This window comes from Lissotriton vulgaris, chromosome 4_1, assembly GCF_964263255.1.
Source record: "Lissotriton vulgaris chromosome 4_1, aLisVul1.2, whole genome shotgun sequence".
NCBI lineage: Eukaryota > Metazoa > Chordata > Amphibia > Caudata > Salamandridae > Lissotriton > Lissotriton vulgaris.
Genome location: NC_141691.1, coordinates 876,430,551 through 876,436,550, shown reverse-complemented (window position 1 = coordinate 876,436,550; position 6,000 = coordinate 876,430,551).

Here is a 6,000-nt window from a genome sequence, read left to right as displayed (position 1 = left end):
AATCCAGCTCCAATATTTCCAATCTCCCTTCGCGGGGTGTTGGGATGTTGAGTCCCGAGACAGAGATACCAGACCTCCGACATTCCAAAACCAAGGTGCTGAGCTGATTAGACCCTAAGGGAAATCTTGATTAGACTCTAGGCAAATAAAAACTAAACCTATGCTACATCTCACTTACTTGCCTCGTACTACAGTTAGGTTTGGTACATCGGGGTAGGCATATATTAGAAGCACCAGTTGAGTACTTTTTAGCTTTGTTATTTATGTATGTACTTATCAATGGTCTAGGAACCATACAATGCTTTTACAGTATTATTTTATAATACTCTTCTTACTGTACGCATTATACTTTGCTACCAGTATTACGATTGTAGCAGTTCACTTTACTTGCTTGAGAAAGAAGACTGTTCAATAAACCCCTTTTATTGAAAATGCCCGTCTCTCTATTTCTCTGTACCTCTGATGAAAACGAAGCATTCACGATTGACTGAGTAAAATATCTATCTATTGTTTTCACGACTCTGAAGATCAGTTTTATTCTCGGGGAAACAAAGTTATCATCTTTATGTGGTTGTCAGAAACTAATCCCTTCTTGTTTATTCAAGAAAGTTTCTAGTGACCTCTGAGCTAGCTGGCACTCACATTTAAGTCTAATATATTCGATAGAGACCTAGTCGACCTAAGCGCCATGAAACCAATTGGTGACCGTGCGCGGTAACAAGTTCTTTTAACATAACATTTTAACATAACAAGTCCTACGTCAAATCTATAGGATATATTATTCAAGTGCGCAGAGCCTATAGGGAATATAGGAACTACACTACAGATTAGAATAATAGAAGGAGAGACACTAGGTGAATTTATAATTGCTTGAGTTTTACTGCAGTGAAAGAATTAGTACATGGTGCTGAAAGGGTCACTAAAGGAGCGCAAAGGGAGTAACAGAGTGTTTGCAGGAGTGCATGCATAGTGACTGAGAAATTATAGGACTGACAGACAAGTATGTAGGTGGCTAGAGGACTGCATGCATAGTGCACAGGGATTTTAAGCAGTCCATGTAATAGGGTTCTGAGTCGCTGCATGAGTACTTGGATACAGACTGAATACTTTTTTGGGCCCTCGGGGTCTTAAATGCACAATGACTCACAGTGTGATTCTAGACCAGCAACACTATCACTTGGACTTTACACACTAGTGTGAAAGCCTGACTCATTTTGCAAATGCATAAGCAATGACTGGTTTCTAATTCTACCAAAACTTGAGAACAGGGTAGGTTTTTAAGAAGTTATGTTTCTGCAAACACATGAAGTACCCAAATGCTTCTCTGACAATAGTTCCCAAATGCACACAGACTTACAGTGCAATTCTAGACAAGCAACACTATTCCTTGGACTTTACTAAAACACATTTACTAGGCTGGACGCGGTAAAGTGACTGCACACATTCCACATATTTCAATACTGCACTTTAGTCTAAAAGCCTCACTAATTTTGCAAATGCATCACCAATGACTGGCTCCTAATGCTACTAAAACTTCACAACATGACAGGTTTTAAAGTAGTTATCTGTTAGCAAACACATGAAGGGGCATATAAAAAGGAATTTGCGATAATGCCCGCAAAGCGCGCTTAGCGCTGTTTATCGTATCGCCAGCTATGGCTGGATTTCATCGCTGAGCCAAAGTGGTATTACCATTTTCCAAAGGCGATAAGAAATTCTGCTATACCGCCGATAAGCACCAATATCGCAGGAAGTACAGCGATAATTCATGTTCGCAAGTCAAAAGCTTGTTAATATGATAGTGTGAACTTAACATGTCAATCCACCTCCCATATTAAGCATACTTAAGTCAACTTCAGAGCAGACGTTAGGATCCAGCATAAACCGCGGTTAACCGGAGTTTTGATATCACTCCTCAAGTCCAGGGCCTCCTTGTAAATACAAAGCTGTTGTGGTAGCGTCCTCTTCCATGTTCTATTGTCATAGGATCAACTACCTTGCCTCTGGCAATGGCTATATTGCAACATTGGAGATGCATGGCGAGACATTATCATACCGGCTGCTAACATGCATTAAATGCATGTTAGCGCCGCCTAGTAAATAGGGCGATATATTTTTGCTGCACTTTTGGCTTTTAAAGCCAAAAATATGGTGAAATGGTCCTTGTTAATATACACCAATGTGATTCTAGATAAGCATTACTCTTATTAAAAACAAAAGCACCACACACAACCCCTCTCAAACTAATAACTCACCTTTCAAATTGATTTCTAGATTAGGAAATATGTCAGTCACATAAGATTTTCTTAATCAGAATCTCTGTGTTGCACTGCTCTTATCAAAACCAAAAAATGGCAACGTTTCCCTCTCATCCGAAACACATATACATGTAAATATCAAATCACAAAGCTTCCCACATTACTTCAAAAGCTAACACACATTTCTATTGGTTACACATTTCAACCCTTTCAATTGACATACGTTTGAACGCTAGCCTCAATCTGTTTAGTGCCTGTTACCAATGAACAGTTCATGGAACACTCAACTGAGCACACAGGTCACAAGTTCAGCACACAATGTTGCTAATCCAAACAACAAGTGTGCTTGACTTTTCAAAATACCAGCTTACCCTATGTAATGTTCCTTTCAAACAGTTTTTGTTATCCAATAAGAAACATCCTTTTAAAAAACAGAAACATTCACCCTACTTTCAGTGTACAATGTTCTCAAACAGCCAATCATTTATATTCTTTTTTCAAAACTGCATCTTATCCACCATTTTAGAAAAGTCTTACTTATCAAACTGCCATTTCACATACAAACACCTTTTGGGTGAATCCAGAACTCCGTTCAATCTGCTTAGAGTGTGGATTGTGGGACACAGCTATATTTTCTGGAGCCAAAGGTATGCAGAAATTAGAGGCTTTAACAAAGACCTAGCTTTGACAAATGTAGACATTAAATGGATTGGACAGAGAGGGTTAAAGTGGCACCAATTGATGCCATTGGTTAAATCCTTTTTGCATCTCCAACATCCTGACCTCATAATTGTGCACTGTGGTGGCAATGACCTAGGAACTTTGATTGGAGTAGGTCTGGAAATGCTTATGAAGGACACCTTTAGAGAATCGATGTCACTTTTAACCCAAACTGCCTTTCTCTATTCTAACATATGCCAAATACAGAAATGGAACTGGTCCAATCAATTTTGTCCACAGATTGAGAAATGTAGGAAACATGTCAAGTCTATAAATCTGTTCCTGTTTTTCTCCAAGATTATAGGATGGGGTCTATTTACCACAACAGTCTGCATTTCAATATGGATGGCATCTATAGGAGAGATGGTGTACATTTTACAGGTGAGGGTAACAGAGTCTTCCTTATCAACTTTAGACTCTGCATCGGTACTTACTTGAAGGTACCAAAATCTCTCAATAAACACAAGGGCTCTTTTTAGAGCCACCCAATATCTAAACACATAAGCTTGATATATATCTAAAAAAGATTCCTTTTTTTTTTCTTTGAGTCGAGTACCCACCGCGTTAGGAGTTGTGCACCCAACGTGTTCACACCAGGGGGCCATGCTGGGAGTCACGCACCAAGCGCGTGCACACCAGGGGGCCGCACTGAGTGTCGCGCTGGGCGTGTGACTTCTAATTTGTCCGTAGAAAAAATAGCACCTATCACTAGTTTCTACTCTCCCTGGGGACCCAATCCCTCGGGACCTATATACAACATTGGGGACTGTGAGGAGAACCCAATGCCCTCACTGTACCAGCTGGCTCCCCGCGTCCTTCGAGAGCCAGCATTGCTTTTCCACACGGGGAGCTGCTAAGATGCAGCTCCCTGTGTGGAAAAGGAATATGGTTTGCATTTTGAAACAGAGAGCTGGTTTCCCTGCTCTCTCTTTAAAAATCCAAACAAAGTTTGCTATGAAAGGGCGAGATCCTCAGCTCCCGCCCTGCCATAGCAAACAGCAGTGTCCCAGGAGTGGGCACCCCGAGACAATGCAGGGACAGGCCCTGGTTGATGGTGGTTCCCAGGGCCCTTGGCAGCTCCAGGAGGGGGACCACAAGGCCACCCTAACACAATATAAAAAGCTCCGTTGGGAGGTGGTCCCCCGGGCTTAGGGGTGGGCCTTTGATCACCCACCCATTTTTTTCAAAGCCCCGGGGAGTACGGTCCTGGGGCTGAGGTGGGGGGACCTTTATACATGGGCCCCCCACCCAGGTATTATGCTGGAGGGGTGACCTTTCAGCCCCCCTATCCATTTATTTTATAGCCCCCCATTGAATTAAATATTTTTTGCCCCCGGGATTCGGCCCCACTGGGCTAATTTCTAAACAAGTGCAGGAGCCCGCGCTTCGTTTTTATATTTTTTACTGCGGATCCGCGGACCCTACGAGCATTTTGCCACTCACTGATTCCTATTCCTAAGTCTACACACACAACTACCCATTCAACAACAGAATCACTTATACATGCAGTCACTAATTAATAGAACACTATCAAATGCACTTATACACATATATAGACATTGACACATCAGCAGTCATCTTAGTCAGTTATGCAGCTCTCCTACTCACTCATGAAAAAAATAATCACACTTACATTTACTCACTTACACAATTATACACCCAACATCTGATTTATTCAAACACATAGTAACTCATAGTTAGTATGTTAAAAAAATCACTATTATAATTATACACTCATTCATATAGTTACTCTCACAATCACTGACTCTTACATATACTTATTTATATACACCAACTCTCACATACAATGCCTTTTATTGTGTTTACTTTGTTGAAGATGTACAACTAAAACAACTGTTTCCACATGCACTCTTAAACTTATATACCTAGTCAATCAACCATTCAAACATCTATGCATAGAGTTACACACACCCCATCCAGCCACACTCAAACGCAGTGTCCCATACAAATACTCACCCAACTAATCAATAACTAATATACACACTCATGTAGTTAGTGACCAACTGATGCAGCATGTTAATCAACAACAGAGACAGTGATACACACATTCACTTAGTTTACTTACTAATCCAATTATTAAGTAAGACAGTGATGTCATCAGTGATGTCATTTGAGATGTCATCAGGGATGTCATCAGTGATGTCACTGACAATGTCATAAGTGATGTAATATGTGAAGTCATCAGCAGTGCATTTCGGGGGTGCGAGTTATAGTTAGCACAACTAACTATAACAGCCAAATTTCTCTTGTTTTGTACGAGTGAAATGTCCAACTAACTATAACGTTCATGAAACCTGTGTTTTTTTCAGTGAATTTTATATATATGTATTTCATTTCCTCTCACTCTTACAAGAAAGGAATCAGCACTCAGATTGTACTTTGGAAGTATTTAATCTGCAAAGGATGTCATCCACGCGTTTTGGCTCGTCTGAACCTTGATACCGATACAAGACAACATTGTAGCATACTTATTTAAATGTACAAATGTCTAAAGTTGCCAACATTAACAAAGGACTATATATTACTTTTATCCAAAAGCTGGTGGCCATATTGGCATGGTCACGATGTGCAAATTCAGGAATTGATACAATAAAGAAAAGAAAAGTGTTAATATGCGCACAATGTGAATTCAGCATATCTTGCCCCATGACCTCTATACCTGATTGTTCGGCAATGTGGCTTATTTATCATAAACACACTTAGGATTGCAAACATCAACATAAACAATGGACTACACACTTTAAAGTGGAAGGCTATCGCCCATATTAATCTGGGCACGGTGCATATTATAATGGTCCTTACACGAAAGAAAAGAAAAAAAGGGGTGTTAATATACACACACCATCCCTAAATAAAGACCTAGGGATTATAGTTCCATTTAATTCACAGCTCATTTGAGATGTCATGAGTGATGTAACTGACCATGTCATGATTGATGTCATGTCTGAGGTCATTAGCAGTACATTGTGGGGGTGTAAGTTACATTTAGCTCAGGTAACTA